The sequence below is a fragment of the Phyllostomus discolor genome, chromosome 10, assembly GCF_004126475.2.
Source record: "Phyllostomus discolor isolate MPI-MPIP mPhyDis1 chromosome 10, mPhyDis1.pri.v3, whole genome shotgun sequence".
NCBI lineage: Eukaryota > Metazoa > Chordata > Mammalia > Chiroptera > Phyllostomidae > Phyllostomus > Phyllostomus discolor.
This window is the reverse complement of record NC_040912.2, coordinates 26761044-26771332: the sequence shown is the minus strand read 5'-3', so window position 1 is coordinate 26771332 and position 10289 is coordinate 26761044. Positions and strand designations below refer to the sequence as shown.

The following is a 10289-nucleotide window of genomic DNA, read 5'->3' as shown; positions in this document are numbered from 1 at the left end:
ATAAACTAATTACTAAAGTTTTGCGGCACACCAAAAAATATTTTCTTTGCTGGTCTGACAAGAAAAAAGGTATGATTTTGATTTATTCACACCAGACAGCTACTTTTGTGTTGGCTGTTGTCATTTTTTAATTTGATACTCTAAGGGAAAAAAGGTCAGTGCCCCTGACTAAATAGCCAGGTATTGCATGTTTAAAAATTCTTGCAGCACACTGGTTGAAAACTGCTGACCTAGAGTCTAGGAGTGGCTGTGGATCTGGGACAGGGCTGCCAGTGGAGCACAGGTCCCAGACACCTTGGTAAAATGGTGTCCCTGGAATCCTTCTGTCAGTTGGAAGAATACCTATGAGAAAATGATGTAAAAAATATGAAGCTGGTACATCCTGTGCATCAATCATACAGCATACATCTGCTGCCCACAGAATTTGCTTTCAGGAACCCATCCTTCTTCCATTCTTAATCTTCTGGCATGGGTGGGGTTAGCCTTACCCCAGTTTCCCTGGATGAACCCAAATTTTTGTTTTAATCAATTGCTTTATTTCATCTTCCCAGTTGCACAGATTGATTTATGAATGTGTGTTTAACAAAATCGAAGTCACGAGAGTCAAGCATCTATATGTGGGAGCTTCTGAGAAATAGACCCAGTGTAGAAGAAACCCTCTTTTGAACCCCAGACCCCCTGGACCATGAAGTGTGGGGATATGAGGCCTCCCCTCCCCACCAATAAGTGAGAGCCTGGGGGAGCAAGGGGGCAATCACTGGGAGCTGAGGGAGGAAAACGAGACCACAGAGAACAGCAGGCAGACATAAAGTAGACTCTTGGTGATATCATCTGACTCTCTGATTCAAAAGTGTCCAAAACCAACATCACCTCTGAACTTTTTAGTCATGTCAGCCAGTGCAGCTTTTTGCTTAAGCCAGTCTGAGTTGGGTTTTTCTGTCTTTTGTAAGTGAAGCATGTGTAACCAGACTCTGCTTACTTATTGTTGAAGATGTTCTTTGTGTCAGGCACTCTGATAAGCGGTGTGGGTTCTGTGACAGATGAAACAGGCTTGGCCCCAGCCCTTGTGGATTTGTCTCATGTAGGGAAGGAGACACAACCCAAAGAAACACCCCAGTAAACATGTGAGTATAACTGGTGGTTAAGTCCTAGGAAAGTAAAAAACTGAGGTATATTACTCAGAATAAATAAGATGAGAAACAATTTAATTGCCAGGAGGAGAAGTGATACTTCAGCCTGGAGAAGGCAGTGGGTTGGCCAGGTGAAGTATGAGAAAGAGCCCACCGGGCGGAAGGCATGTTTCCCCTCCTCTGACCTTCCTAACCCCGTTGGTTAGCGCAACGCACTTCTCACAGAGCTAGTAGCATCCACTCTAGTTAGCAAAAGTTCACGTATCAGACTAGCAAGTTCTACTGTTTCCTGTCCCTCACATAACCCACCATCGGCATGTCTGCATTAGAGCTACCCCAGTAACTGGTTTATTCACATTGATTACCACCACACCAGTAAGGGGTCCTACAGTTTTGAAGCTCAGGCATAGGCCTGAGGTGCATAAGCTTGATGGTCAATGGCTGGTTTCCTCATTTGCATACAGCTTCCCTACTGATAACACCAGTAACAAAGGAGAAAGCAACAACCCAGGAGAGTAGACGTATCTGAACCATTCAGTCTAAATCAACTCTCAGCTCCATTGGATTGAACACCAGCTAATGTCCTAGGCCATTTCTGTAGCAGTTGCCAAAACATGAATATTCTATAGCCTCCTGTTCCTCATTTTAGCATTTTTTCCCCAGTGTGTCCCTTGAATTCAGTGAACATAATCTATATTCCCTCCCTCCAATACAATAGACGACCTTCTGGTCTCTGCCTCTCAACAGATAACATATTTGAAAACCCCAAGGTAAAACAAGCACTTGGCTTTCTAGGACCTGGGGAGTCAGTGTGTCCCGGGGCAATGGGACTAGAGAGACCAGCAGGTGCCAGATACTGTCCCACTGTAGAGACCACATTGAGAACTCTGCACATTATCCTGTGCCCATAGGAACCCATTAAATAAAGGGTGTTAAACATGGAATGAGATAAGCTTGCCTTTTAAAAATCACTGATAGAGTATTTCTGCTAAATCAAAAACCAACCAGGGCATTAGTTTCCTTTGAGCTCATCTGAGAGGTGATAAACAGGTTCCACAAACCAAAGTGAGAACAGGTCCAGAAACTGGAAACCGTGTCTTGCCGCTTTAAAAAGCTGAAAAGGGAAGAGTGTACTTTATTTTACAGGGGAAAAAAATAGTTCTGCCTTGGAGCTCTGCAGGGAACACGGCCACAAAAGACCCAAAGTTCTGCTGCAGCTTTACGACTAGGATGGGCACCAGTCTTTCCACTCCCAGCACTTGGCACATGACACGTACAAGTGAGTGGGGGATAAGATCGAGTGTCCCGATCAGAACCTGCCACACAGATCTTGAAGAACATGTCAGGAATATGTCCCTTTCCATAGGTAGGATAGTTCTGGACTTGAGGAAGTTAAATTTAATCTGAGCATTATTTTCTAAATGTCACTTCTCATTGTCTAGTCCATTTCATTGCTACAGGCACAAATCATTTTTAATAATGAGCAATATGCAGGGTAAAGAACAATTATAGTCCAGAGGTCATACACATCAAAGGAATTACACAGATAAAATCCCTGAAGCAAGTCCACAAATCCATAAGATGGAAAATTTAATTTCCTTAAAATGTCACCAATTCATCATCTCCAATTTCTGAGCTAAGTAACAGCAGCTCCAGAGCGCATAATATGGACCCCAGGCACCGGTTCGCCCAGCATGTGGTGCTGAGACCCTTTCCCTCCAAATCTAGGTTTCACTGCTCCTTAAAGTTCTAGGTTCTGGCTAAGTGCATTAGTAATAAGCCAGCAATTCCCCCCAAACAAAGTCTTGTTTGAAGTGCAACAGGCTTTGCTGCTTCAAAGCCTTAAGCCAATTTTATTTAATTTCTGGGGTATAACATAGAAGGTAGCAAACTCTAATTGAGCCCCCCCCCCCTTTTTTAAGCTAACAGCCCTATTCAGGGTGTCTAATGTACCTAAGCATAGCCCTTGAGCTTCATGTATTTCCATTACTGTACTTCCAAAATGACACTGCGACGGTCCCCAGAATCATTAAAATGCCTCCTTTTGAAGAAGGTTATGGAAATCCATTACTATAATGTGTTTTTCCCTACTACCCTTCTGGTATAGGTTGCTGTCCCCTTGGGCCAGAATTTAAAATTATTACATTAGAAATTCTGACTTAATGAGTGAATTAATCTTCCTTTTTAAGGGAAAATTATTAATGCTATGTTTTTTTAATGAATTTTATGTTTTACAATAATATAACCAGTTTATATATGTTAGCTTTTAGAAGTAAGTGCTTTCCTATTTCCTAAAACAAGGGTATCTGGAAACCCATCCAGGACTTGTGCCAATTGCTGCTGGTATGTTTTTCCACTGGGTTAGCCTAACGGGAGATCATTCTGCTAACAAGAGTTGCATCAGTCAAGGAAGAACATATCTCTATTTTGTGTCCTGGTAGTTATTTCTGCATTTTAGAGACATAGACCTCATTATCAGTTTACTTGGTGTAAACCTGCAGAGTATAGGCATACCTTAGAGGTACTGCGTGTCTGGTTCCAGAGCACGCAAATAAAGCGAGTGCCACCATAAAGTGAATTGTAATCATTTTGCTGATGGAGGAAGGGTCTAGCCTTCAATCTGCAAAATACGTAACATCTGTGAAGCACAACAGAAAGAGGTATGCTTGTACATCCTAGAATCGGTGTTTCTTTCTTCTCTCTCTCTCTCTCTCTTTTCCAAGATATTGTAGGAAAGGCGAGTGGCAGCTGCAGGTGTTATGCTAATCTCAGCCATCAGAGCCTCTCCCAGTTGCTCTCGAATGCAGTTGGGGATCCCACGGCTACAACCAGCCGCAGCCCTTGGAAACATGGGGGTTAGCTGGGGTCTGTGTTTCCTACACATGTCCCTAACGTTGCTTTTACCCCACTCCCATCCTGCCCCCTGCATAAGATAAGAGATCACCTCTAGAGACAGCAGGGTCCTTCCCTGTATGTTGGGATGAATGCTAAAAAATAAATCACATAAAATTAGGATTTCTAATTGTTTTTCTCAAAACACCCAATAATCATCAACTTAAACATAACTTGTAATCATAAATTAAATTCAACTACTTTCCAAGGTTAGCCTTTCCAAGGGTCATAACTGTCAGAAACATTTGGATTTTGTTCTTATTTTAGAGTATTAAATGACAACGTGAGTCAGGATACTGAGCCCCGTGTAGAAGAAAGAGGGGAGAGAATGATGGAGAGACACACAGGGGGCTTTAAACATAACAGTAATGTGTTATTTCTTAAGCTGGGTACCAGGTACATGGATGCTCATAGTATCATTAACCTTTATAAAGACTATTTTGTAACTACTCGATATTTTGTAAAACCAGTTTTTCCATATTTTATTTTATGTATTTTAAAATAAATTTTATTGATTATGCTATGATAGTTGTCACAGTTATCTCCTCCCCTGTGGCCCCCTCCACCTGATACCCTCATGCTCTCCAGCAATCCACCGCTTAGTTCGTGTCTGTGGGTCGTACATGTAAGTTCTTTGGCTTTTCCATTTCCTACACTACCCTTAACCTCCCCCTGTCCATTTTGTACCTACCATTTATGCTTCTTATTCCCTGTACCTTTCCCCCCATTCCCCGCCTTCCCCAGTTTTGAAAACAAAGCAAACTACACAGTGTCTCTTTCCAATTCCACCCTTAAATTATTACACCCTAATTGAAGCAAATCTGTGACATCTGTCAAGATTATTGATACTTTCAGGAAAACTGTACAGGAATAATGTTGCCTTTCAAAAGACTTTTGTCCAAAGTTTCTATAAGACACTATTGGAACAATACCAGGAAATAATACTATCAACATTAGAAGGAAACTGTTACTCTTCATATCAAAAATATATCTTTAATAAACATCAGGCACCCTCCACTTCACACAGCAAACATCCGTGTACTGCACACCTTCTGGGTAGTGCACCTGGTATGTGTACTAGTGCAAACACAGAGACAAAAACAGTCTCTGCCTTCAGGGAGCTCACAGTCTAACAGGGAAGGAAGACAGAGGTATGAGCCGTTGACCTAACACAGCTAACATTAAGTGAGTGACAAGCAGGAGTGGCGTCAGCATGCTACGGGGTTGAGTAAAGAAGTGGACTGAGGTCTCCCTCGGCAAACTGCCTTTTAAAGATTACTTCGCAGTGGTCTAGGGTCAGCCCCTCGCCCTCACAGCTCCAGAGCTGGACTTGACTGATGCCCCAGAGTTTGTCAGATTCAGAGACAATGACTCACACTCACCAACTCCCAAAAGGCTAAAAAATATGAATCAAATGCCAAGTTATAAATTTACAATAAGAATTATAACTGCTGGGGAGAGCAGATGTCCACGTTGCCCAGCCAGTGCGCATCCCGCCCCACAGACAAGCTAAGTGGGACACAAGAAGTCAGAAAAAGGGAAGCCAGGGATACAGTTGCAACATTTTTAGCAAGTGCCATTTCAATAACATGATGAGCCCAGTTGCACAAAAGGGGCACGCTGCAGGGATGACCACACATTCCCATAGTCCTAGCAGGACACCTGCTGCTCTGGGTTGGACCAGAATGAGCACGGCCAGAGTCTGCCCCCCCATTCCTCCTTTCTGGGTGCTTCCAGTGCTGACCACATGCTTTTACATTGTCTCCTTTCTCTGGTTTATTAAAAAAAAAAAAAACAACCTTGAACCATGTTAAGAAGCAAGTCTTTCAGTGGTGAACTATTCTGCATCTTTGCCTAGCTGTCCCCTTTTCTGAAATTAGTGTAGAAGGTAATTCTCAGGCTGCTCTTTCAATGGCACATGAGAATGACTGGGTTCAGGGCCCTGCAGAAGGAGATGAGGCTGGCTCTGGAAGTCCGGGGCAGATCACACAGTTTCTCCAACAACTTGAGCACTATTTAAAGGGATGGCAAGCCACTGAAGACTTTCAGGAAGAGGAATGACCTAGTTCACCTTAGAATGCAACCATCTCCTCAAACTCCTATGAAACGCATGTTGTAGGAAAATATTTTGTAATAACTGTGACATCCAGATGCACTTCATTCAAGGGGACATCCTTTTAAAAGAGCACACTCAAAGGGTACAATTACGGGTGTCTTCTCAAAGAGGAGTTAAAACATACTAAAAAAACCCAAATTATGTTACCTATCAGTGAGAAAATGAATGTGTCAGTTGGATTTTTCTCATTGTTTTGGGTTTGGTCACTAAACCTTAATTTCTAGACCAAAGCTGTCCAGTGGCTTTATAAATATATGCAATCCACCTTTGTAATCGAAAATATTCTAGTGGCCACATTAAAAATGCAAAAAGAAACCGGTACACTTAAATTTAACTGTAAATTGTATTTAATCCCATATATCCAAAATATTACTGTATATGTAATGAATATGAAAATTTGTTTCTGAGATATTTTGCCTTTCCTCATATCAAGTTTTATAAACCCAACATGCATTTTTGTTCTCAGCAGCTGCATGCCGCAAGTGGCTGCCATATTGGGTAGCAGAGCCTGACTGCTGCCAGCTGCGAGGTGTCCCCACTGTCAGACAGAGTCGCCTTGCAGAGAGACTGAAGATTGCTCATGGCTGCAGAGAGTAACTGAGGGATTACAACATTTAATATGATCTATTTTCCCTTGTAGGAAGAGCAAGAAGAAGAGAACGTTAGATTCGCTTAGAGCAGCTCAGAGGTTCACTTGCAGCTGCCTAATTAGAAAAGCCAGATCTCTACAAATATCTTCTTCCTTTGGAAGAGTTTTTTGTTTTGTTATTTTAATTCTCACCCGAGGATAGGTTTTTATTGCTTTGAGAGGGAGAGTGTATGTGTGTGTGAGAGAGAAATACCAATGTGAGAGAGACGCATCCATCGTTAGCCTCCCGTCCATGCTCCAACTGGATACGGAACCCATGACCTTTGGTGTGTGGGACCACGTTCCAATCAGCTGAGCCACCTGGCCTGGACCCATTGGAAGTGTTTTAAAAATGCAAAAAAAATTTCTTCTTAGCCTGGGTTTCCATAACTCTACTTGAGACATTCAGGTTTAAAGGCAGCCTTTGCATGTTAAATTACTCTCAAACTGTTATTCAAAAAATCTCCACTGGAGAAAGATCCATTCTACCTTAATGCTCCTGATTCCCAACACTACTTAGAGGTGAGAGAGAGAAAAGCTTAGCTCACCAATTCCACACACATTGCAGTTATTTTAGACAATCCGATACACGTATATCTTTATATCCCCCATGTAGTAGCTCCATTCCTGGTCAGCTGCAAAGGAAATGACACTCACAGGTAGTTCTACCCTCTCAGGAGGAGGGAAGAGTTGGGGTAAACAGTGACTCCCCTTGTTTTTCTACCTGAATTATCATCATACCCCCTGTTAATGTGGCCTTTGGTTAATTTTATTATTTTATTACTAGGCCAGCTGTAAGAATTAAAGAAGGGCAGAAGGGGGGGAAGTCTACCGTACCCCACAGGAGGTAGAAAGGAGGAGAGGGCTCTGGCTTTATGTATGTGATGATGGGGGAAGGGCATTCTACTCTCAACTGGGGTGAGCTTTATGCTAAAGGGCCATTAGAGAACACAGGAGTTTACCACCCTAAGGATGAATTATCTCCAGATGGTGTACATGAGAAATGTGTCTTCTTCCTATTTGTAAACAAAACCTTTCTCAGCAAAATCTTTGCTAAAAGAAAGGGGTCCTGGAAATAAAGTCTGAACCACCAGCAGCAGCGCCAGATGGAGAAGACACACATGGTGGGGATAAAGGGCTCTAGTATGCATTATGTTTTGGGGAAAAAGATGTAAAGTATTTGAAAGACTCTGTATCCGTTACAGATAAGGGAGGCGGGAAATAAAGGCAGGGGCAGTTCTAGGATCGGGGAACAGTTTGGGCAGGAAAGAAATATTTACTACTTTTGATTGGTTGTGGTCAACAGTCCAGAAAGTTCACGCATAAGCAGGATACAGTGGCATCTGGTGGTCAGCTGCTCCTTTTCAGACAGCTGCAGGGAAGTCGACTCCAAGTTCCAGCAGACATTCAGGAGCACGAGCAGTCTTTTTTGTGAGCAGGCCCACAGCTACTGACTGGTTAATTGCTCTTGTTCTCTTTCTCTCTGGCTTGCAATAATTTAATTTAGGACATCTCAGGGTTTTCCTCACATCACTATCGACATATTTGACTCTAGTTCTCGCAACGTAAAACCTTGCTCTTATTGTATTGAGAATACTCCCCTCTCTCCTGCCCTGAATCACATAACACACTTGTCCACTTTTCTTTGGATCCATGTTTCCAGTGACTTTAATCGCTAGGGTTCTCCCCTCACACTGTTCTGAAAAACCTAGGGATTTCAGCTCTCTCTGCCACACTTCCAGAAAAATAAAAACTTTTTAACTTGAGATAATTTCAGCATAGGTCTGTTTTCTGTAATTTAAAGAGGTCTGATCAGAATAATCCACATTGAAATTTACTTGTTTTCTTCCCTCTAGGAAATAGCCATTACAACCAAATCATTAACTTCCAAAGCCACATACTAACATAGCAGAATAAAGTAAGATCTTTTGAAATTTTACAGGTACTGAGTCATGACCCAATAAAACAAAGTAATAGCTGGTTTATCCGGCATTACTGTGGAATTAGTTACTTTCCCAGCAGATACCCTAAGAACTAAAACCTTGCTATTTAAACTTAAAATCTGTACCAAAACCCATAACAAGGTGTAGTCCAGTAATGCTTCAAAAAGCCAAAGAGTGGGCAGGCTGGATGCTTCTGCAGCCGTGAGTCCAATTTTTTTCTGTCCCTGTGTCCTGCTCTCCTGTCAGGCTATGGGTCAATGTGTCTTCTGCTTCTCAGAGCATTTAAAAAATGCATCCTTTTCCCACCTTACATACATTGTATAGCTTCTAATTTGGGCCAGGTGGAACAGCCTCACTTCCATATTGGTTAAAATTCTCTATATGTTAACAGAACTAGTCATAGAAATTGAGGGACCCACCTGCAAATATGCAGTGTGAGCTCAGGGAGCGTGAACATTTTGTGCTATTAGAACGTTGGGGCACCTCTTTTGTCCTGTAAGGATTTTTGCTCAGTTGTTAATTTTTTCTAGCTAGTGAAAATTGCTACATAGCAGGTCTTAAATAAACAAGAAGTTGCTATTATTCAGCAAAATGATCTTTGTCATTTTTTTACCCTATTATACAGGCTAAGACTGCCACCACTGTAAACTGCCAGAAATACTTTGGGGATGTATGGGGTATATATATATCAATGAGAGGTAGTCATTCACATTTCTGAGTGATATATCCTAATAAGCAAAAAGGATGTTGTTAAGCAAAGAAGTGATTTGTTCTAGTTAATTTACTTTAATTCATGTAATATACTAGGCATTTTCTAACCATAATATTTAAATAGAGCAGACAGGAAGAACAACCTTTGATGACCAAAGATGTTTTATTGGAAACCGCTGTTTTCATGACGCAGCTCAGTTGCCATAGACTAGGAGGTGGGGCTGGGTGTGCATTAGCATCTTATCTCCAGGAGGCTGTAAAGGATGTGAAATGAAAATAAGTCCCTTCCAACAGCTGATTTATTAATTATATCTTTTTCATAGGAGGAATTGCTCATTGTGGCTTTTGCTTCCGGTTATTTGCTCAGGCAAACCAAAGTTGTACTGCAACGGAAAATAAGCCTCCGTCTTCTCTAGGTCTCATGGAAGGCAGAGTGAATCTTCTTGCCAGATGTGAACTGAAGTTAGACAAAGCCTGCTTTTCTGCATTGATCTGAGAGAACAGGAGTTGAGGGAGGAGGGAAGTTAGTCACACAACCAATAAATTGTCTATTATCTACACAGTGGGGTTGACAATGTAAATATATCAGTGTTTCCAGATTTTTTCGGCTAAAGAATCAACATAAAGAAAAATTTTTAGTAAAAGTAGTTTCCTTTCTAATTTTACAACAGTGAAATTGTGATTGTTATAAAAGATGCACAGAACATAAAATGATAGAAAGGAAAAGTAAAATCACCTAGCTTTCATAAATAACTGCCAACATTAATATTAGCAACTGTTGACATTTAACAAATAGATGTACATTAAAATTTTATACCTTCTTATAAATGTCACTTAATTCTATGACATAGACAACAATTCCATTTCAA

The 10289-nt window shown here is 41.4% G+C and overlaps 1 non-coding gene across 1 annotated transcript; it reads right to left on the bottom strand.

Annotated features, from left to right (window-relative positions):
- Nucleotides 1–3854: 3854 nt before the first annotated feature.
- Nucleotides 3855–3985, bottom strand: LOC114508258. Its single transcript, XR_003685506.1, has one exon. It is a non-coding gene; the product is annotated as a small nucleolar RNA SNORA44 (small nucleolar RNA).
- Nucleotides 3986–10289: the final 6304 nt, after the last annotated feature.